General features: G+C 37.6%; 1 protein-coding gene across 1 annotated transcript in view; it reads left to right on the top strand.

Annotated features, from left to right (window-relative positions):
* The first annotated feature begins 12299 nt into the window (after nt 1-12299).
* Nucleotides 12300-25088, top strand: part of LOC5572120 (F-box only protein 25) — a 52996-nt gene continuing 40207 nt past the window's right edge. The window contains exon 1 of the mRNA XM_001660155.2: nt 12300-12865. The gene's annotated coding sequence lies outside the window, so the exon portion shown is untranslated. The remainder of the gene's footprint in view (nt 12866-25088) is intronic.

Raw genomic sequence — 25088 nt, 5'->3', positions numbered from 1 at the left:
ACGTAGCTGTCAAATTATCGGTGCATTTGACGTTTCCACCAATTCTTCGTTAAATGCAAGTGCGCAGCCAACCAAATTCCAATCCAAACTAGGAATAGGGGTGGACCATTAGGTCATCTGGCATAACACACATTTGGATTTTAAACTAAATACACAGACAAACAGACGTCACACTCTCATCATTGTCCATCGACCACCTTTTTAACGGTTGATTCAAAAATATGGTAGGTGGCCAATCTGCCACCCGCAGCGCTCGCATCGTTTTTGTTCGCGTTTGACGTTTACACACTAACGCCATCTGTTGGCTCGTCGGCCAAACACACCGATTTTAGCATTGGGCGTACATGTCCTCGTGACTATGATTTTGATCGCGATTTGTTCTAAGTGTTACGTCTGTTTGTCTGTGCTAAATATGTGAAGAGTGCCCATGGGGCTCTGCACAAAAATCTTTTTCCCTCTTTCACTCCTTCACAAAATTTGTAAACAGCAAGGCCAGTAAACGGCAAAGTCCCATGCAAAATCAAAACAGTGCTGAAGGGGGTGGGTGGGTGTCTACAAGATGTTATAGGTCATACATAATTTGGACAATATACTTACGAAATGCGTTATGAGGGGGTAGGTGTGTGGTGGTGTTTTTTAAAAAATGGCCCTTTTTGGCGTTATGAAATTTGTGAATAAACCTAGAGTCATTTGGTGCAATAGATATTTTGGCATTTAGTCGAGTGGTTAGAGTCCGCAGCTACAAAGCAAAGTCATGCTGAAGGTGTCTGGGTTCGATTCCCAGTCGGTTCAGGATCTTTTCGTAATGGAAATTTCCTTGGCTTCCCTGGACATAGAGTATCATCGTACCTGCAATGACGATAGATGGACCCATAGGCTAATATTAAATGTGTCAGATTGGTATGGAAGAAACCATGGGGAAACGAACTTCCACCTGACGCAGTTTCTGTCAGGACATGGTTGCTATAGACAGTACCTGCATAGGTTCGGGAACTCAGAATCTCCTGCGTGCGCCAACTGTGCTGGTGTGGAGGAAACAGAGGAGCATGTCGTGTTCGATTGATCGCATGCGCACTACATGCGGAGAGGAAACAACCCCCGACAATATTGCTGTATGCGTTTGAAACGCAAATATCAAATGCGGGAACACCAAACGCGGTAAGATTTTCCACAAGAAATGCGATGTCAAAGATAGGTTTTTCTATCTAGTTAAGCGATGATTTAGATAATCGTTGCTAGGAGTCCTTTGATTGGTTTGTGTTACCGCATTTAGAAGACATTTAGTCAAGATTTGCACCTCAAATGCAAACAGCTATATAATCAAGAGAATGTGTGCGGATGCCGAGTGCTGAATGCAGTAACTACAGCTGTCACTCACATAATTTTTAAATTGGGTTCTTCCACAAATTTCATAACGTCATTTATGGTCATTTTTGCTTTCAACCCACCCCCGTCGTAACACTTATTTGTCGGATTTTCAAGAATGCAGAAGGAAACACAATAACTTGATTAAACCAACTCAATTTTGACGTAGAAGTACGTCTCTCTTCTCTATACAGGAGTGAAATTGGAATTTCAAAACCAAGAGCGTTACGTTGGCATGAAATATTTTAAACGTTTATAACTTTTCGCTGGCTTAACGAAATTTCTTGATTAGCATCTCAATCGAAAGCCAAGACATCAAAGCTTCTTGCGTTTACTTACTGAATCCCACATATCTGTCCAAATAATTTAATAACTGTTTCAAAAGAGAACGTTGATTTCAAGCAAATCTATAAATAGGGGTGGCTAGAGAAAATTTGACGTCATTTGCTTTTCACTCTCCGATTGGCTCGCATCTCAGCAGGCGACAGATAGGCTTGTTCTGACCGGGCGTGCTTCTCAGGCACAGACATCGATAGCGAAGGACGCCCCCGTTTGTCTTGTTTCGCTCAAATCAAACTGTCGAGCGAGCGAGAGAAGATGCCGTCCGAAACTAAAGCCATCACCGCTGTCGCCGCCTAGAAGAAGAAGAGGAAGCAGTCCACAGGAGAAATTGCGGTCGAACTGTGAACACGGTCGGGCGAGTCATTCTCGCTTTGTGGTTCACCGCTTTTTTGCGTTCACCCAGCCATCGTCGTCGCCGCCGCAAATTTCGAGGAGCTGTTGACCCGCGCTTCAAAATTTCGACTCGTGATGAAATCATCATTGGAAGCAATCCCGTTAGGAGCAAATACCAGAAGCCCCCTGAGTTTTGCTGGTCCGAGCAGTGTTATTTATCCGTAACAACATCGAAGCTAACAAAGCCATCGGTTCTTGTCAGAGCCATCAAATTTGTGGAAAAGAGTTAAAAGAGAAATATTTCCGACTTTATTTATAACTTCTAGTATTCCTAAATCAATTTCACGGCCTCATACAAAATTTCATTTGTCGTGAATAATTTATGACTCAACCATTTGAGATTGTACTCGCGGACGCTGCTGCAGTGCCGTCGGGAAGAGTGCTCAACATTTCACAACGATTGCAAAATAGAGTGGCTTTTCCAACAGCGCCTTTTCTGTTCCATATTTTATGGGAACACTTTGATTAGGAAAATTATCCCATGTGACAAAATTGCGACATATTTAGAATGCTTTTGAAAAGACATTCTCATTGAACAATTGTAATAATTTTGGCACCCATGGATCAGAAATTTACCGTTACAATAAAGAAAACTATTAATTATCAATAGCTCGTATTGAATATTTAGGGAATGCCAATCATTCCAACAATTCATGTTCGACCAATTTCTCACGTATTAGTATTCTCCGCAATTTTCAAGTAATTCAAGCCCAACACATTATTGGCACATGCCCATTTCCCAGATTGGTCGATCAGAAAGCGAAGAGCACAAAAGGGAGGAGCATCATCTTCTATTCCAAGGTTATAAAACATTCTGCCTTCGTTGGATTCAGTTTCATTCCATTTCCGCTTTCGAGCTGGTAAGAGCTCCTCCGAACTTGCTTAGCGAGAAGTACCTCGCTGCTAGAAGCCTGCTGAGCTGTTAATCTAGAATCTGGTTTGTGAAATCGCTCAAGATTTCAAGATTGAGCTACGTTTCCAGATTTCAACTAAATCTCTGTGTACGCTACTCTGTTGCTGTTGTGTACCCATGAAATATTAAGCTTGTTTGTCGAATAAACAGAGAACTTATTCACATCTTTTTATTCTTCTTCTTCTTGGCATTAACGTCCTCACTGGGACAGAGCCTGCTTCTCAGCTTAGTGTTCTTATGACACTTCCACAGTTATTACCTGAGAGCTTTCTTTGCCAAAGTTTCCATGTTTGCATTCGTATATCGTGTGGCAGGTACGATTATACTCTATGCCCAGGGAAGTCAAGAAAATTTCCATTACGAAAAGATCCTGGACCGACCGGAAATCGAACCCAGACACCTTCAGCATGGCTTTGATTTGTTGCCGCGGACTCTAACCACTCGGCTAAGGAAGGCCCCAACTTATTCACATGCATTTGCAACTTTTTCGATTTTCCATACAAAATGACCATGGTAAGTTAGATCTCAGTTATTTATGGAAATATTTTCGAATGAAACTTTCACAGAACATCAGATATAACTTGAATTTTCACATATATTTTTGAATAATTTTTCCAAACACAAGTTTATAAGTAATAACGGTTTGACTAAACTGTAATTTTCGACGAAAAATTCAAAACTTTTTATCTTAAAATCTGATAGCCTTACACAAAAACTGTCTTCAGCAAACTTATTCATCTCGTCAAAATCTACAACTTTTCTGAAGATTCCATGAAGCTATTCCTTCAATATGTTTAGTTATGTCAATCATAAAAAAATCGCCAAAAAATTCTCTTTAGTCAAACCGTTAATGCTTTTCAACGTGTGATTGGAAAAATCACTCAAAAACATATGTTAAAATTTAAGTTATGTCTGATATTCTGTTAAAATTTCATTCAAATCAGTCCATAAATAACTGAGATATAGTTTATCAAAGTTGGTCATTTTGCATGAAAAATCAAAAGATTTGCAGTTTTTATTTCTCAGCGAAGAATCACACCATCAACGAAAATAGCGCGAAAGCAATAACCAATCGCGTGCGATTAGCGAACGGAGTGACGAAACAACCAAGCGAGAGCCCCACCACTTGCCATCGGTGAACCGAGCTCGAGCAAATAAAACCACTGGTTGTTCTGCCCCCAGCTCATTCACAAATCGAACGGCATAACGAACGGATCAAGCAGCAAAGAAGAGCGCGTAAAAGCCACAGCAGTGTGCGAGTAGCGAACGGAACCAGAGATCAACGAAGCGAAAGCAACAACTGAAAATCATTCAGTGGACGGATTAGTAGTCAGCGCCAACCGGCGACCTGTTGGAAAGTAACGCCAGCGAAATATACACCATCTGCCTCTCCTTACCATTCATATTCTTGTACTTGATGAATTCAATGAAATGTTTGGTTAGGCGATGGAGCAAAGAGTTATTAAGGATGATTTTACTTAACAAAGAGTTGTTGATAAATATTCCAATCAATAAGAGTTGTTTTGAAAAAGTTCACTCATATCAGAAATTTCTGCTTTACCAAAGAGTTGTTAATGAAATTCCTGCAGCAAAGGGTCGAGTTTCTCCCCACGGATATTTCCAGCCAGGACCAGTCATGGAGGACAATCCATCCCGAGCATCACGGCCCCCGCTTCCAAAATTCGCGAGTACGGAAATTGGAAAATTAATACATAATGCTCAACTTGTACATCCCTTGCCAAGATATCAATTTCATATAGCCTATTTCTCAGATTAACGCAATAGATGTAGAAAAATTTCAGATCAATAGTTGCTTATTACAATTGGTCAGGAAACAGTTTATTGAACAGTATTTAAAATCTCGCAATTTTAATACATTTTCCAATTTAATACTCGAGAATTTAGGAAGTGTTCCCCCATTATATGATAAATCAACGATGCTGTTAGAAATACCATACAATGCTGAGTAGCATGATGTTATTACGGTCCAATGGCGCTGCAGTGGTAAATTCTCAAATTCATGAAATTATGTGGGGTAAATTATGTGAACCAAATTGTAGTATACCGCGATATTTAGATCATTATAGATAAATCAGTAAATATCATCCAATAAATCCTTTTATGAACGTATGTTGGCCCTGAAAAGGGCCGATTGAGCTTGGATGCTGTGACCACGAGTTTACCACGAAGCGAAATCTAGAAGCGCGGATCGGTCAACCTAGAAATCTTGAGCGATTTCACAGACCAGATTGGCAGCTTGAAGAATAACAGCTCAGCAGATTTCTAGCTGCGAGGTACTTCTCGCTAAGCAAGTTCGGAGGAGCTCTTACCAGCTCGAAAGCGGAATTAGAATGAAACTGAATCCAACGAAGGAAGCATGTTTTATAACCTCAGAATAGCAGATGATGCTCCTCCCTTTTGTGCTCTTCGCTTTCTGATCAACCAATCTGGGAAATGGGCATGTGCCAATAATGTGTAGGGCTTAGAATTACTTGAAAATTGCGGAGAATGCTAATGCGTGAGAAATTGGTCGAACATGAATTGCTGGAAGGGTTGACATTAACTAAATATTCAATACGAGATATTTATAATCAATAGTTTTCTTTATTATGACGGTAAATTTCTGATCCATGGGTGCCAAAATTATTACAATTGTTCAATGAGAATGTCTTTTCAAAAGCATTCTTAGTATGTCGCAATTTTGTTACATGTGATAATTTTGCTAATCAAAGTGTTCCCACAAAATATGGAACATCAAAGACGCTGTTGGAAATGCCACTCTATTTTACAATTGTTGTGGAATGTTGAGCACTCACCCCGATGGCACTGCAGCAGCGTCCGCGATTACAGTCTCAAAATGTTGAGTCATAAATTATTCATGACAAATGAAATTTTGTATGAAGCTGTGAAATTGATTTAGGAATACTAGAAGTCATATATAAAGTCGGAAATATTTCTCTTTTAACTCTTTTCTACTAATTTGATGACCATGAAAAGGGCCGATGGCTTTGTTAGCTTTGATGCTCTTATAGATAAATAACACTGCGGGATGTTATCAGTAACGGGGAATCCTTAACTCAAATGTATAAATTTGAGCAAGTTATTTGCTTATACGACGAACCGAAAGTTTCGTGACGTGGATGGCGCACAACAGTAATAGGTAGTGGATCACCGGGCTTAAGTCAAAATCTGATGATGGCGGCGATGACGATGGCTGTGTGAACGCAAACAAGCGGTGAACCACAAAGCGAGAATGACTTGCCCGACCGTGTTCACAGTTCGACCGCAAATTTTCCTGTGGACTGCTTCCTATTCTTCTTCTTCTTGGCGGCGGCAGCGGTGATGACTTTGGCTTCGGACGGCATCTTCTCGCGCTCGCTCGACAGTTTGATTTGAGCGAAGCAAGACAAACGGGGAGGTCCTTCGCTATCGATGTCTGTGCCTGAGAAGCACGCCCGGTCAGAGCAAGACGATCTGTTGCCTCCTGTTGCGATCGAAGCGGAGAATTGAAAGCAAATGACGTCAAATTTTCTCTAGCACCCCTATTTATAAATTTGCTTGAAATCAACGTTCTCTTTTGAAACAGTTATTAAACTGTTTGGACAGTTATGTGGGATTCAGTAAATAAACGACATGGCCCTTTGATGTCTTGTCTTTCAATTGAGGTGCCATTCAAGGAATTTCGTTAAACCAGCAAACAGCTATAAGAGTTCAAAATATTTCATGCCAACTTAAGGCTCTTGGTTTTGAAATTCCAATTTCACACCTGTATAGAGAATTATTATTTTACTTTCAAACTGTGCGGCATAATCAAATGCAAACGCATTCAGTACCCGATGGTTAGTGCCTGTGCTTTAACTGTTCATAAGTCGCAAGGTGTGCCTACTATGGGCTCCAGAAGAAACTGCGGTCAAGAAAGATTCACCCCCGCACCAAATGCACGATGTACAAAACGCTCATAAGACCGGTAGTCCTCTATGGACATGAGGCGTGGACTATGCTCGAGGAGGACTTGCAAGCTCTTGGGGTTTTCGAACGCCGAGTGCTAAGGACGATCTTCGGCGGCGTGCAGGAGAACGGCGTGTGGCGGCGAAGGATGAACCACGAGCTCGCTCAACTCTACGGCGAACCCAGTATCGTGAAGGTAGCTAAAGCTGGAAGGATACGCTGGGCAGGGCATGTTGCAAGAATGCCGGACAACAACCCTGTAAAGATGGTGTTCGCCACGAATCCGGTCGGAACAAGAAGGCGTGGGGCGCAGCGAGCTAGGTGGATTGATCAGGTACACCAGGACCTGGAGAGCGTGGGTCACAGTCGAGGATGGAGAGAAGCGGCCATGAACCGAGGGAATTGGCGAATTATTGTTGGCGAGGCTTTATCAAGATAATTGATGTAAAGCCAAATAAGAAGAAGAAGAATAAGAAGAAGTCGCAAGGTGGAACTTTCCCCGAGGTCGTGTACGACTATGACAAAAGCCAGGATCAGCAATTGGTATATGTTGGTTTGTCGCGGGTAACTTCACTGCAAGGACTTTTTTTGACAAACTCTACCAATTCTTCCCAGTTCCATCACGCCAAAGGCAGCAATTCCAAGGGTTGACTTCAGGAATGAGCTGCAGCGCTTAGGCAATCATCGATTAGTGACGCTTTGAGACGTGAAATAGTGGATCATAGTGGCCCAGCCTGCATATTGATGAGTATCTATGTACAGAGCATAAATGCTCATGCAATGAATATTGCTACAGACCAAAGCACTGGACCGATTCAATCGATTATCACGATCGAAGCACCCGAGCTATCAAACATCTAATCTACTGGAGGAGTTTGGCGAACTACAGCTGGAGCCAGAAACCGATCACCCAACCAAGCAACACAAGGAAGCAACGACCAAACAAACAAATTCAATCATCTGGCATTATTCCTGGAATCATCTGGCATTATTCCTGGAATCATCTGGCATTATTCCTGGAACACCATACACTGGTTCTCGAAACCACAGAACGACAAATGGTTCTTTTCAGGACTACCAAAATGAGTCCAAAAAGAGTTAACTTCTGAAAACTTCATCCGATCAATAACAACACAAAACTAGTACACTTACAAATTCATACACATGACAAATCAAATTATTAATCATCGTAGTTCTACGTCAACCCCGCGGTAATGTAATACCCAAGCAACCAAAAGTTCGGTTAAAAGGGTTGATTTTGGCTTAATCAGCTTGCATTTTAAGTAATTTTTCGTATGGGTGTAGCCTCTTATTTAGCTTTTAAGTTCGGATACGGCTCTAGTCAGCTTGATTCGAACCACGCCGAACTTTAAAGTTTGGTTAAGAAAAAATTTAAGTATTATCCGAACTATTGGTTGCTTGGGATAGACATTACCCACCCCAATTTTTTTATATTATTTTCTTTCTGTTTTTTTCTATCACACACCCCAAGTAACCACAAGCATTAAGGTATTAGCGTATTTTAACTTTAATTCAACGAGTGCAATGCATCATTGCTTTTATTCTGCAATATGCGTGCAATAATGCTTTAATCCCATTTTATGAATGCAATGTAGCATTGCTTTATTATTGCAATGAAATGTGCATGAATGGGTGATATACGGTCACCGCTCAATGCTTCATTGCATCATCTTACTCAGTGCTTCATCGCAAGAAAAACGGCAAGACTTCAATGCAGTATTTATCGTCGATCCTTCATTCACTCAGACAAATAGACTATATAAATACTTAAATATCCCTTATGAAAATTCGCCACAAGAAATCTGGTTGAAATTTGTAGATTTATCTTATGAGAAACCAGAATTTGAAAAGAAAAAAAAAGTTGCATCAACCTGGAATTGAACCAAAAACCTTACGATTGATAGGCCCGTGCGTACACCACAGGTCTATCACCGACTCAATGTGGTAAGATGCTAAAACGATACATAAAGCGTGTAGATGAGCAACTGTTTTAGCCCCACACAATGAAAACAAAACAAAATCCCAACAGCAACAGAGCGACAGCCGCGGTAAACTTGAAAGTGCAACAGTCGTGCTCACCAACTTATTGCGCACTTCACCCCAAATTGAACTATCACGAAATTTGTAGAGTGCAGAAAAAGTGTGATAAGAGTGCACGCTTGCAACGGATCATCTCAACGTATTTGGTGCACTTGTTCCTTGAACCACAAGGAATAAGTGCACTAAACACATTATCATGATTCGACGTATCCTAGTGATCCTTTATAGAGAGATAAGCGGAAGTAAAATGGAATGATTTGGCAACAGACCAGCAGTGCTGATTTTGCTCGGCGTCGAGAATAATATTGTAACACGGACATGACTTCCTCATTGCTATAAAGTGTATTTTGTTTCGTTATAGATCTTTGAGCTACATATCAAAACTAATAAACAGCCGAAAAAATCAAAAACTAAAAATCGCATTGACAAAAATTCAAAAAAGTAAAACATTTCATTTTTTTTTTGCTTCATGCAAAATTACTTTTATCGAAATAATTTCAAGCAGATTACATTACTCCTCAAGAAAAGTTCAAAACAAACATAACGCATGTTCGTTTGGCTCACACTTTGACAGCTCTCGCTGCTCGATTGGCTCACACTTTGACAGAAATGTCAGCTTCCGCGAATCTCTCTTATAAAGGATTTCTAACGTATCCCTGCTATCACACTTTGAGGGAGCTTACACACTTGTGATGGTCCAACTTAGAGAGAAATCGACAGTATTTGCCACCGGCAACGAAAGGGCGCTGCTTGAAGTTGCACAATTTCCCGGCCAAGACATGCAGCATCCATAGTCCGGAGGATAGGCGCGGCGAGTCAACGAAAACATCTCACTTAATTTGGGTTCGAATCCCACCAATCATACAAAAAAAAAAAAGACAAGCAAATAAGTTCGTAAACAACACTGAGCTGACATCCAACGAACAAAAAAAATACAATAATATTTTTGTGTTTCTATTTTTGATCTAAAAATAATGGTGCATTAAATACACTTTGGCTAAAGCTTTTATACGGTACAGACAGTAACTATACTTTAGCAATTGCCAACATAGAGCTAGGAAATGCAGCCGTATTTACACTTTAATAGCGCCCTTTTCCACCTTAATACTGCATTAATGAGACATGTAATGCAGTATGACTTTATATGCCATATTTTATAATAGCATATGAAGTGATATTGATGCAACTATATACAGCTGTACGGTTACTTGGGACTTTTCACGCACAACCATTGTCAAACACTTCATTCTTCAAACTAACTGATTTGCCGCTCCCATTCATATAGCCCAGATATACTTGTCTCCCTCACTCATCCTTTCATTCGCGCAGTTCTTCTCGTCTCTCGTCCCGAAGCGTCCGATGCGAAAGCTCGCTTGGATTGACATCAATCCGGTATATATGATGGAGTTGGATTTCCGTACACTTCTTTTGCTAATTCTTCTATGCGATGGGTACACTGATGTACATTTGCACACGAATTCTAATAATTTAATAAAACAACTTTCGTTACAATAAATCTTATTTCCTACATTATTGTATGAATATTTTACAAATCTTGTAAGAGCAGTAACATTTTAAGAACACCCACCCCATTCAGCGTTATGAAATCTACGAACAGGCCCTACACTCAGGCAAATGGACTATCGAAATGCATAGGAACCCCTTATGAAAATTCGCCCCAAGAAATCGGATTGAAATTCATAGCTTTGCCTCATGAAACCAAAATTTGAAAACAAAACACGATTTCGCGGCAACCTAGAATCGAACCAACAACCTTGCGATCGATAGCCCTGTGTGCACACCACGCGTCTATCGACACCTTGATGAAGGATGATGCTAAAACGATAGAAAAAGCGTTCGTATTGCAATAATCGTTTCACCTAGGCAAAATGTATGAATTTCGATAGTCTAGTTCGTAGCGTGTAGTCCTGCCGAGGCTGATCCCTTGTAATATTAAACAATGTAGGAGTTTGCCTAGGCTACTTCTGCTACATGTGTTGAGCTATATGCACTGGCCCCTCCCCGAAGAAATACCATAAGGTGGTTCCGGGGACATGAAGGTCTGAGACCAAGAGTAATGTCGGTGCACTCTGTATACCACTTGAGCAATTCAGCGAGCATTGCTCATGTAGGGTGATCAAAGTATTTTTGACAGACCGTTAGGCGTATATAACTTAGACATTTACGGCAAAATCAAATGGAATTGGCCAAATTATATACGCGTAACGTTCTGTCCAAAACACACAAAACACCCTACAGTGCATTGTCTGGATTTGCAGTCGACTCTCCACATCTCGATGTTCTACATCTCGATATATCTCCCTATGTCGATGATTGCTTCGGTCTCTTCATTCTTCATACGATTTTCCTCTCCATATCTCGATATCCTCCTTATCTCGATATATCCGTATCTCGATGTGTTCCTGTTGATTTTTTGTTCCCAACTGTCTCTCCATATGTTGATATGAACATTATCAGAGGCTACTAGACCAAAGTTAAGTGATTCAGATCAATATGGAAACTCGAAATGAAGTTTGTTTGTTTATTATACTGCTTCGCGTTAGAAAATGGGTTAACCAACGTGCAAACTTTGATTTTTGACCGACTTCGCCGCGTCACAACTCGATTCTCAATAGTGCGCATAATGCACACGGTGGAGGGCATAGATATGCGCTATAGCGAAGTTAGCTGCGTTGCGGCGAAGTTGGTCAAAAATCGAACTTCGCACGTTGGTTTATCCATTTTTAGTCGCAAAGCAGTATATTTCCGTAAATTCCGTAAATTACTTGCAATTAGGAAACTGGACCAAAATAGTATTGATTAGAAATCAAGCGTAATGTGAATACATAACTTTTTGTATTTAGTTCATCTTCCGTGATGCTTTCTTTGCTTCAGGATTTCGTTTTTACTACCACGGAAAGAGAGCCATCTATTGCCTTTTCAGTTTTGAATATCGCCCTATTGACATTTCTGTTCAACTGCGTACTGCGATCAAAGAAAAAAATGCTTTTTTTTTAGCATATCTTGCAAGAAATTTCCCACGCATCGGGATAGGCGATTACTTCTCAGGTGTAGTCCTTATCTAGCCCTAATCGCAAATCTCTCGAATTGAACATCGAATGATGAAAAGTACGCAGCCTTTCTGTCAAGCTTGGGCGCGAGCGCGACGGAAAAGATTTTTTTCCACCACCTTTTCGCACAAGTTCTTGATCAAAATGTTTGTACACAAAATCATATGGCGAAGAGAGAATTAGTAAACAAAAACATCTGGATCAACAGTCCGCCAGCGCAAGAGAAAACGGAACGGATTTTCTCTCCGCGGGATCCGCGCTCCGGTCGCAATCGTAGGTGGTAGTGGTACGGTTCCGTCGCGTTGCCGTGTTGGTTTCACGGGTTTCGCTGTCTGAAAGAGTCGTCATTCAGCTTAGTAGTCGGGAGCAGCTGAGAGCGTGCAGTTTACCTTTCGACAGAAATCCGTGTCGTGTCCGCGAAGTGAAGTGCGTTGTCAGGAAGACAACAAAATAGCCTGCCACAAAATAGTGTGTGGAAACATTTTGCGTCGTCGATTTTGCGCTGGATCGGAACATACGAAGGCAAAATAGATTTCAGTCATTAGCCGTCGTCGTGAATTAGATTGCAATTCGAGAGTGTGAAGAAAATCATTGTGGTGCGGTGCATTTCTGATTACTGAACGGCAGCCAGCCGACGAAAATTCCTAGACTGAGAAAAGTGCATCACGTCTTCAGAAGCCATTTTTAGAATCGGTGGAAAAAACGACCAGACCGAAACTTCCCCCAAGAAAGTCATTGCTTGCATATAGGGAGGAGCAGAATAGAAAACCAGGTGAGACGACACCGTTTGAAGAGGGCTCGGGAGCTTTGCACCATGCAATGCAATATCTTCCTCAATCAAACGGAAAATCATTAAGGGCACTTTGCTGGAACGTTCACTTGGGATGTATTGGCAATCGCGATAGGGCTTACAGTACCGGTGGGGAACAGAATGAGAATCTATATTTTCGGGACAATATTTTATATTAATATAATATGGGGCCTGGAGTTTTCTGGATATTTTGGATTCTGCAGTTAATGATTATACTGATTCTAAATGTAACCTTGTCTGGATTACTAGTTGGACTAGTCCTTGGTCTATAACAATGTTCCCATGAGGCACCTGACCTGAGGACCTGAATTCTGTTTTTACAGCGAATTCCCCCAATCATCAATCTTTGATAGAATGATTGGTAGATGCAATTTTGGATCCATGTCAAAAGTGTTAGTCAGCTTCATGGGAGAGCAATAAAATGTATTTAAAAATATCATTTCTGTTAAAAACATTAAACATGAAATTTTCTCCTTAGATTCACTTTGAGTTTCACAAATCAAGAATTTCTCAAAGAACCAGCCATGTCTAATGGATTAGCCCTTTTGTGGAAATATAGTCTAGACTTAGATAAACAGAGCAAATTTGTGTATATTCTTCCAACATCTCTCTGAATTTCCTATAAATTCTAGTAGGTGGATATTTCAACAAATATCTTATATATCTTTGTCCAAAATAATTAAAGTTTAAGTGTTCCAAATTTGACCATTTTCTATGAAAAAGTTAATATCGAGTGATCTTACATTTTTCCATAAGCCTTGTTTTATGTTTTGGGCAGCAGGCTTAATTCCGGAAATTGAATAAATGATTTAGAATGGATACCCTAATATTAGATGACTCTACAAACCTTGTATTGCCCCGAAATAGGCTGTGTGATAATGTCAAACCCCTTTTTTACTGAAAAAGTGTCCGTTTTCTACCCCTGGGTTTCTGAATTTTCCTTAATCCCCCCCAAATCTAAATTGAAATTTTGTTTGTTCATCAAAACTCCTAGTAAATGAAAGACTCGATATCGACTCATGTATCCATTACTGAAAATACAATTTCTTGGTTACTTAAACAGCTTTCCAAAGATTATCTGTTCCATAAAACAATATATTTCCAATAAATTTCTAAGTAAGAAATTAGAATCTATGTCAATTTTGTGACCAATGTACAAATGTAGTTCAGAAGATATTCAGTTATTGGGGAACCGAAACATTAATATCAGCCATTACCCACGTTAAAATCTCAAGCTACAGATGTCTTACCATGTTCGGTTTCTTGCTTTTCAAAATAATAATGAAATAAACTGGTGCAACTGTTTTTGAGTAATGAGCCTTTGAGTATTTGCTTCCGCTCCAGCCATACAAAGATCTTGACAACTTAAAAAACATCACTTTATAATTTATTGTTTTCTTGGAGATAGCTGAACCGATTTCATTTGTAGTTTTTTTTTTTGAGAAAAGCTCATTTTTAATTCTTTATTAGTATTATTCCAATCCAAACATTACATTTATGTTTTATATATAGGTCACAGACAAACAGACGTCACACTCTCTTCATTGTCCATCGACCACCTTTTTAACGGTCGTTTCAAATATATGGTAGGTAGCCAATCCGCCACCCGCAGCGCTCGCATCGTTTTTGTTCGCGTTTGACGTTTCCACACTACCGCCATCTGTTGGCCCGTCGGCCAAATACCATAATTTTAGCATTGGGCGTACATGTTCTCGTGACCATGATTTTGATCGAGATTTGTTCTAAGTGTTACGTCTGTTTGTCTGTGTTCTAAGTGTTTGTCTGTGTATAGGTGTTCTGTGTTAGACAACACTATCATCTTTATTTGGGAAAAGCTCTGCAGAGCTTTCTTCTTGGTATTACAACCGCTAATCTATATTGGTACAGCATGCAACATGGCTGGCCTGAAAAAAACACCAGCTCTTACAGGAAATCTTTCAGAGTTCTGACAATTAACCCGAAGTGTAAAATTTGACAGATAACCTTGTATTATTCTAACAATGTATGTTGGAAACATAAAGTTTTTTTTTTATTTTACAATCAAGCCTTCATGCACAACACTGTTGAATGCTGCATTTATTAATTTATTTCGTCAAGCATAGGTAGACTACATAGGGGTCGTCCAAAAAAGACGTAGCATTTTAGGGGGAGGGGGACTTCACGAGCTTGTGACCATGTTTGACGAGGGGGAGGGAGAGGTACCAACTAGTGGACGTGACATTTTTAATAATTTCGATAAAAAAGAGTAGCACTGAAAAAATAACAAACAATTTTTTATAACACTTCTTTGTCTGGCTAATTGAACTTGGGTAATAAAATGATGATTCAGCTTCAAAACATTATTATTTTCTAAGAAATTTTAAATTTTCCTGATAAATACAATCAAACAGATTTTATGAAACTTCAAATAGTTATGTGAATATTATATTGTATTCGTGTACAATTTCTTATTAAATTATGATTATTATTTTATTCTAAAATAAAAAAAAAAATAATAAGTTAAGTTAACATCAATGCTTTATCGATGCTTTATCGAAAATATTGTTTTAACATTTGTTAACAACATATAGAATCAAACGTATTAGTTTTATTCATATTTTCTGTTGAAGCTTTAACTCTTTAATAGAAATCAATATGCTCATTTAGGCAAATATTAACGTTATTATAGTAAAACAAGATATTTATTCAGTGCGTTCAATGTTGCAGGAGATCTCCATTCAGTCAACTCATCGATTTGTTTTGATATATCAATCAATGCTCATGATGGAACAGCCTGGAATATATAGTAAGGACATCAAATGCGAGTGTTATCGAAATTGTCCTATCATTCAGTTTTCTATATCACTCGGTAATTCAACAAAAAAGCATTTTTGTTATATTAACTAGTGGTCCCGACAAACTTTGTATTGCCATCAAGTAGGCTGTCTGAAAAAGCCATGAATCTTCCCGTACAAAATGACAGTTCTATTCACTCCCGTTTTTTTGATTTTCCAATTCAATATCCTATGCTTTTTGATATGCACAAACACGTCGGATTACTTTAAGAACATACCCATGGAAGAATTTTCAAATTCTGGTAGCCCGTTCTCAAGCCATTTTAAAATTAACACCATTCAATTTTTAGATAGATAGATAGATATCTTTATTTAAGAGATTTGCAGCCCGAGGCTGGCTCATCTCTTTAGAAAATAATTCAATTTTTTTTTATATAGATAGATGTTTCATTATGAGTTGAGTAAGAATATCAGTATGGGATAGGATGATGAAATTTAGTTGAAATATTAATAAAACTAATTGTATAAACATTGCGATTTTTGCAACATTTCAAATATTTCAATAAAATAACAATTATTTCTATCTGGTCACTGTTTGCTGAATGGATTCAAATTTAGAGTAAAATTACGGAGATATTTTTTGATCATATTCACTGAAATCTGTTTTTAACCACGAATAATTAAAAAAAAAATCCTCTAATACAATGATCTCTAATGATCAGATTTGATGAAAATTGCGAGAGATATGTTATAAATTTACTTTGGATGATCAATAAAAATCGATAAAAGTGTGCAGTCAGAGTGGACCTAGTGCTCATGACCACAACAGCGAAAATGATTAGCGCGCATAGGAATGCGAGGAAATGAAACCATTTCAAGAGATTTGTCAGATTTGTCGACATCGAATGATTCTTCTACTGGTCTATCAATATAAATTCATAAACATTACATAATTCGATGCATTTGATTTTGATTTTTGGCCATTTATTATATCTGGATGGCTGGTCAGAAATTGCAACAATTTCTGTGCAGACAGAGTGGACCAAGTGTTTAAATGCAATAAACTGATTGATTATTGCATTTTTTTGAGTCGATTTCAAAGTCCGTTAGGAGTTCATGGTAGTTCTATGGCGTATGTATGGCATGTCCTAGAACTCGCTTATTGGACCTGTATATTTTGGTCGGTACTCAATATTTTCACTTGGTCCACTCTGACTGAATGCATATTTGAATATTTCTGGTCTCCAATGTCCTGGCCCAGCAGAACCTTAATTTTCAAGCTATCAAAATGCCACTAATTTCGGGATTGACGATATGGATTATTGAAGAATTTACGATACTGGTGCCGAAGTGTCTTGATAATCTGTTCATCTTAGAGATATGCACTCAGTTTGACCATGCAAGCATTAAATGATTGTGATTTTCCTAGAAATTGTTCAGTCAGAGTGAACCAACTCTTTTGTTCAGTAAGTCCATTCTTACACATACACATATTCCATCAAAAAATCGTTCTATCAGTGGTTTGGATTATGATTTTTCATGATCATCACTTCACATTATATTATGTGAAAGTAACACAAAGATGTGTAGAAATATTGAACAAAAATTTTAACGAGTTAAAAAATTATAGTGCTTTAGACTTTACGCTCGTTTTTCTCAAAATATGAAAAATGTCACTTGGTCCACTCTGACTTAACGCCGACCATTTACATCAAACTTGTTTTAGGATTCAACAACAGCAAAATTACTACAAATTTAATTTAACCTATAAACTGGGAACCAAAATTATTTAACTTAAACAGGAAATCTCGAAAACTTGTTCAAATAGTCTCAAGTCAAAAAAGTGAATAAACTTACTTTATTGATCCTACGTGTTTCGCAGGCGAAATTCCACATGTTCCACTCCTACCCGACTAGATTTTTCACTTTTAAAACGTTTAATTTCCGGATTTACAAAACGACGAAAGTAAGATTTTCAACTTTCGCAACCTAACCACTACTTTCGCCGCCCCGCTGTATAGAGAGACAAAGTGACTTAACCACGAATCAAAACAAAACACTACTTGAGCCGATTTTACACTGGTAGAAAAACGTCGAAAGTAACTGTATGAAACGGCTTATCATTTTGTTATAATTATTTTTGTTGAAAATAATACAAACTACCTAGTTTTTGAACGCGATCTGATTGTATGCAATATTTGAGCGATGTACACGGCGAAAAAATGTTAAAAAGTTGATTCATTTTAAAACAGTTTTAGAAGACAGGTTGTGATTCTTCTCAATTAGTTTTCTCAAAACCGTATGACAGTTACTTACGTCGATTTGAAAAGTAATCGAGAAATAAGTTTGTTTAAACTGTTTTCCAAATGATTTTTGAGCGTTACGGTTTATCAAACTATCATTCGTCGGATTATCCTGTCGTTTCAGTCAATAAATAATATCAAAATTTGTTTTAAATTTCTAGGTTTCGTTTCAGCCCCCCATAAACCCTTACATAATTAATGGACAGCCCCATAGGGGGTGGGGACTGCTTGATATGCTATGTATTTTCCGAGAAGAGCAAGACCAGTAGAATCAGATTTGTTGAAACGGATCAAATTTGTTACACGTAAAAGTTGATGAGTGGTCAAATGTCGGAATACGAACTGTTCGTTCATTGGCGAAAATTGAGTTTTCCATCATTCTGTTCAAAATGACCTTTTCAAAAAGTTTACTGATGAAGGTAAGCAAGCTGATTGGACAATAGCTGCAAGCTTCTGCAGGTTTTTTGCCCTGGTTTGAAAAATGGTACAACCTTGGCATATTTTCATTTGTCAGGAAAGTATGCCAACTGAAAACATTCCTTGAATATATTAACCAAAAATGATAAGCTACTCTCTGGGAGTTTTTTGATGAGGACGTAGAGAAAAAAGCTTTTAAGTCGTATAGGCCTAGGTGAAAGCAAAAAATACTAAAACACTCACCGCTCAGCGATTCTGATTTGTTGTCAGTATACTGGCACACACATCTAGTTTATAGAAGTAGCCAGAGGAACTCGGAAGTATTCCTGTGGCCGGAGTTATTCCAGTGTCGGGGAAAAAACAGCTATTTTTTGGGACATGCCAAGTTACTCTTATTGATTTGCAATGTCAATCATTTCAATTTGCATAAATCTTCAAGATCTGACATTAAACATTATAAATGAAGAGTTTTGCATCGTTTAAAATATACCTGATGTGGCCAATCCAACATAATGCCCGGAAGAACCGGCTATATATTTGTTGGATACTAAACCGTCTCAATTCTCGAAAAATATAAATTATACATAATTGTTCGCTAAAATGCGTTCTCTTAAGCTTGGCACAGATGTTTAGAAACAAATAGGTCGTTTATAGGATTAATCAAATGCAGAACCCATAGTTATCCAATTCAATGGTTTCTCAAAAGGTTTACACTGATGTAATTTTCTTAAAATTCCTTGATATAGTGTCTACATCACAGCCGATTCTGGAAATTATTTGTGACTCGCAATTTGCCTACCTTCAGGGACACAAACGCACAGTACTTTTTTCACCCGACCTGACACAGTGACCCACCAAAATAACTCCGGCCACAGAAATCTTTCCGCGTTCCTCTGGACACCTCTAGAAACTAGATATGTGTACACACGGTGTCTTCGTGGAGTAAATTTATTACAAAAAAAATAGATACGTCTGAAATTTCGAACTAAAAACAATTATACTTTGCTCTTTAATTTGCGACCAAAATCAAAATAATCGGTCGGGGGGTCCAGAACATTTTTTTTTATTTTGTGTGAAGTATTCATGGATATGTGTTTTTTTACCGACACACATTGCATTGAACATAGATACGGGACAAACTGCAAGATCAAACCATTTGAACACCTTGGCTTGGAAGGTAAAGTTGTTCTTGCTCAAAAGAGCTGTAATAAGCATATATGACGTATGATATACGCATAATTGCAAAACTGTCTCAAACGTCATTTTAGTTATTTTCCACGAAAAACCTTGAAAATCGTACTTAAATTGGTCATAATGATGTAAGAAGTTATTAGGAAATATTTTTAATAGGTGAAGATGCATCGATATCAAACCTCGAAGAGCTTGTTTGTAGATTTGTATCTTGAGAACCTGACAACCTTTTGCGTTGAACATTTTATTGATTAGTCGCCACCAGCGAGTGACCAGTGAGTTACCGGTTGTCTGCTTCTCTAGACTTGTGCTTTTGAAAATTCGAGGTTTGGCTTCTATGTATATTCACCCTTAAAACCATTGATAACCGAGTGTGTAGCTCAATGTTATTAAGCAGATAAACGGATCAAAATAAAAACTCACCGCTGGGAGACAGAGTAGGATCTTCTCTTCGTCGTATCATTGTGAAATAAAGTGTAAAACTATTCGTTTGCTCAGTAATTACAAGCTATGGCTTTTATGGCGAGATCATAAATTATGCGAGATTTCTCTTTTTACTCGTTACAAAAGTGACTTATCCGCCTTTCAAACAATACAATTTCAGTTATTCGAATTAACTAGTACAGGGCTTCGCATGTGATAAACCTTGTAATATACTTGCCCCATGGTGCTGAAAAATACGCTAATTTGCATTATATTTGAGAAGTTTCAAATCTTATATTTTTTGTGTTACTTTCTTTATGGCACAGTGCTTATGAAAAGATCAGAAACTAACATCATGAGGCTAAAATGGGTTTGGGTTTTTGTACTTGTTTGCAATACTATATTAACCCCTCTACCGGCAGCTTCATTTTTTCAAAATATTCAAATCGCGATAGCTTTTTTGTTTCTCAATATTTTTGAAAAAAAAAAATCCACAACTTCTCAAAAAACTCTCTTATTTTCAGAATCTGTATCAGTTTTGAGCATTGGTCATCTATATTCGGAGATATTCCAAAATTCCTTGGGGGACCGACGCATAGCCATAACTCTCGTAATTATCTCTGGCTACAGATTTCTTCTCATATTCGGTTATTCGCTTTTCAAAACTAAACTTTGATGAAAGTCTATTGTGAAGAAATTTAACAAATCGATGTAACTGTTTTTGAGCAATGAGCTTTTATGTTTTTGGTACCACTTTAGCCGTAACGAGATCTTGAAAACTTCTTAAAACATCATATTGAAATTTTATTCTTGAGACCGGCACAGCTGTTCCATCTCCTCGTATTCCGTCTCCTCTAGGCAGTGTTTTTTTTTCTGAAAGAGGGGGGTCTGCTGTTGCCGTTTCCGCCTATAAAGTTCCATGTTGTGCCGGGTCCCTTGTTGTAGCATGACCGCCCGCGCTGCATTCTCATCCAGAATCAATATTAAAGATCTTGAAAATGAAAACACTCTATTTTCAGGGCTGTTACAACAGTCGCGAATTTCGCGATTCTCGCGGATTTCGCGATTTTCGCGGATTTGTAGCGGATTTATGCCGCCAGACGCGAAAATCGCGGGTGAATGAAAAACAGTCGCGAAAATCGCGGATTTGCTAAATCATGCCACGAAAATCACATACAATAGATTTGCCAGACACATTTAATTGTCATGTTTTGAATTACGCATTTTCAATTTTACACAAATTACAAAGTTTCTATTTTTTAGTATCTTTGCAAGATATGAACAGTGTGGACAAAGTGCGGCACGTCGTTCCCTCAGGGGAAGCCCGCCTGAAGTTTTGTGCAAATACCTCAATATATTGGAAGTGCAGAGAGTTAAGTCATATTGTAATGTTGTCATCAAATTTCTATTTTATATACAATTTTATACAGTTATTAGGAAGCTTGAAACTGTAGAGCTGCATACACTCCCGTGCATAAGTTTGGGTTCACCCCCTAAAAAACATGCAAAAGTGTTCAATCCATATCTCTGTGATTACACGTTCAATTGAAACTCTTTAAGCCGCATTCGAAAGGCAAAGAGTTATTTTTACTTCGTATGTATTTTTCCTAAACCATTTTCTAAATTTTGTATACTAATTTTTTACTTAAAGTTGTGACATTTTTCAAAAAACACACTGATAAATCATATCTAATTTCCTCAGCATTGGATCGACCAAAATTTTAAAACAAGGTGTCATTAGAATCGTAATCTTATGTTCTTTGAAGAGCACTCATGATTTTTTTACGGAAAACTTTGAAAACTATTCAAAATTAATGAAACATTCAGTCAAGTCATCGTGCAACAGTTTGGGATCACCCCTCAGTATGGTATATCGTGCAAAAGTTTGGGTTCACCTGAACTTACTTAAATCTGTGAAATCTCAAACCAATCATGTACGCGCCATTTTTTGCGCTCAAAAAAGCTTTAAACTATTAAAATTGAAAAATGGCTGAGATATTGACAAAAATGCTGCGCGTGCGGCTCAGGTAAACCCAAACTTTTGCACGATTTGCATCATACTGAGGGGTGAACCCAAACTTTTGCACGATGACTTGACTGACTGTTTCATTGATTTTGAATACTTTCCAGATTTTTCCGCCAAAATTTCGTGGGGTCTCTTCAAAGAATATAAGATTACGATTCTAATGACACTTTGATTTAAAATTTTGGTCGACCCAATGCTGAGGAAATTAGATATGATTTTTCAGCATGTTTTTTGAAAAATGTCACAACTTTAAGTAAAAATTGAGTATACAAAATTTAGAAAATGGTTTAGGAAAAATACATATGAAGTAAAAATAACTCTTTGCCTTTCGAATGCGGCTTAAAGAGTTTCAATTGGGCGTGTAATCACAGAGATATGGACAGAACACTTTTGTATGTTTTTGAGGGGGTGAACCCAAACTTTTGCACGGGAGTGTATGTCTTATTCTAAAGATTTTAAAGACGTAGACTGGCTTGTTTAGGAATATCCACTTTCCTGTATATTATATCTACTTTGAAAATTGAGCCAGAAAGCAAAGTTTCATAATTTTCCGTGTGAAACTATTTTTAAAACACGTTTGAAGTTTGTATGGAAATCACTTTTGAATTACCTCTCGACAAATTTTACTTCGGAACGAGCTGTCATTGTGTAAATTGAAATGTCATTGAGTCTATGTGTTTTTTCTAAATATTTTTTTTACCATTTGTCAAAATTATGATAATGAAACACAAATACCTTCAGTGTACCAGTATCCGCTCATGCCCCTGTTTCTGCTCGCTAGTGTAAAAATTGATTTTTCGTGTCAAAAACCAACATTTTTCGCACGGATATATTCTAGCTATACTAACAACTTTTAAATGAAGTCGTCTGACATTATTTTCGTTTGATAACATAATTCTTTATATTGAAAACACAAGACATCGCGAGCGGTTATTGGACCACTAGGTATTTTTGTGTGTTCCAATAACCGCTCATGCAAAAAATTAAACAAAATTTCAAAGAAATGTCGATTTTAGTATACAGCCTTCTTTATTGCAGTAGTAGCTATGGTTTGGCCATAAAAAATACCAGGATAAATAACGAAATTCAAAATAATGCATTTTTTAGTAAGTTCGAAATAATGCATTTTTTAGTTGTACCGTGAGCGGAAATAGGAACACTTAGATGCAGTAACAAATGCAATCAAATATTTTTTTATGAAATTTTTCATTTTTTTTTTTATTTTGGACACATAACTTCCTTTAAATGAGCGGAATCTGGTGCACTGATGGTAATTGTGCAATACTTAGAAAAATGCGCTTTTTCGATCAAGCTTCAAAAACTGTAACTTTTCTACCGCTAAACAACCCAATTATTGAATCCTAGTTCTTTTAATTTCCTAGAGATATTTAAAAGTCGTTATTAAGGCAAAACTGTTACGGTTGTTTTGGAAATTCTACTGTAATTAAAAAAAGTTTTCGGTTCAGTATTTTTAAACCCAAATATTTTAGGATAAATAAACAAAAATATAAAATGGGATTTTTTATTGTGTTTTAGAATTTTTTGAAAAGACTGTTAAAAAATGACATTATTTCAGAGGTATCGAATGAATGTTTGACGTTTTGGTCAATACCAGTCAAATGTTTGACCTTGCAATTTTTGGCGATCTAATATGACGTTAGAGGAGCGAAAATTTGAATTGGGATTTACTATTTCTTATGCGTTTATTTGACAACATAAGTTTCATAATTAGGCACATACAAGTTATCACCAATAACTATGACTGGAATATACAAGACTCTTTATTTATAGAAAGACATCTTGATCTTTTTTCCGATGGTCAAGATATCGATAGTTTAAACAATTTTCAACATGTTATATATTGAATTTAAAAAAATTTCTTCTCGCTTTTTGCTGTTTTTCCGTTTCAATGCCTCACATGCTCTAATGGAAAGATTTATTATATTCTCATTCTTATGACATTAAAAATTATGTACTTGGCTTTCGAGCAAATGTGGTAAAGTTCTCTAAGGTTTTTTTTTTATTTCAACACATTGATATGAAACATTGCTTTCATTAATTGAACTTGACAGTAACTACTGTGGCAAAGAATTTAAATCTTTGACAAAACCTAATTTTTACTATAACATTTGGTCAGATAGATAAGCTGAAATTTTGCAAATCGACTGGAAGCATTCTTTTTGATGGAAAATAGCATATGGTGTTTTTATCCCTCCCCTTGGTTATGCGACCTTGCCGCGATGGGAGGGCATAATCCATTAGCCCATATGATGGAAACCAAAGGCGTAACCTGTAGTGGTGGTATAACATTTTGGCATTTTTTGCTTAAAGCCGCGTCATAATTCATATGGCATAGACCAGAGCTTTTCAGATCATGCTCCGCGGAGCACTTGCTGCTCCGCGAACCCTTGACAGGTGCTCCGCGACAGTTTGGGAAATTTATATCAATGCTCTGAAATATCTTAATTTTTTTGCTTTTAAAAATGCTTTTAATTAAATACAAATTTAGAGAACAAAACGCCTATCAAATTTGAATGATTAGTAACTCTAGTAACTCGCTGATTGCGATCAATCGATCAAATTTTCATTTCAGACAACTTTTTTGGTCTGTTGATTTGCGGTCTTGAAAAATTAGCAGTGATTTAATTCATCCTTACCTTATGATGTTTTCAAAGTTACGATGGTTGATGAATCACAATTTTTACGTGTGTATAACGATGTCTAAATTTCGATCATTATCCAACTTTCATGTTTTTTTTCCTGTTCGGAACATAAACCACTGCGACCAAGATTTGATCTATTGTAGTATATCCCGCGTCCTTTGTTTAGGTTTTCTTACAGTTGTAATTCCTAACTTGATCGCAGGAAAGGATTCTAATTGAAAGGTTCCGCTATTTATACCCTCTGAAGAATGTGGTGGGTACGCTCTCCACAGGTGCGCCCCTTTATCAGTCAAAATCGGATCCCTTGATAAAGCCAAGAAATTGCACCGATATTGTCCATGCATCAGAATCCTAGTCCTTACTTCTTCAAACTAGAGAAATAAATAA

Source organism: Aedes aegypti, chromosome 3, assembly GCF_002204515.2.
Source record: "Aedes aegypti strain LVP_AGWG chromosome 3, AaegL5.0 Primary Assembly, whole genome shotgun sequence".
Taxonomy (NCBI): Eukaryota; Metazoa; Arthropoda; class Insecta; order Diptera; family Culicidae; genus Aedes; species Aedes aegypti.
This window is presented reverse-complemented; position numbering and strand designations above follow the sequence as displayed.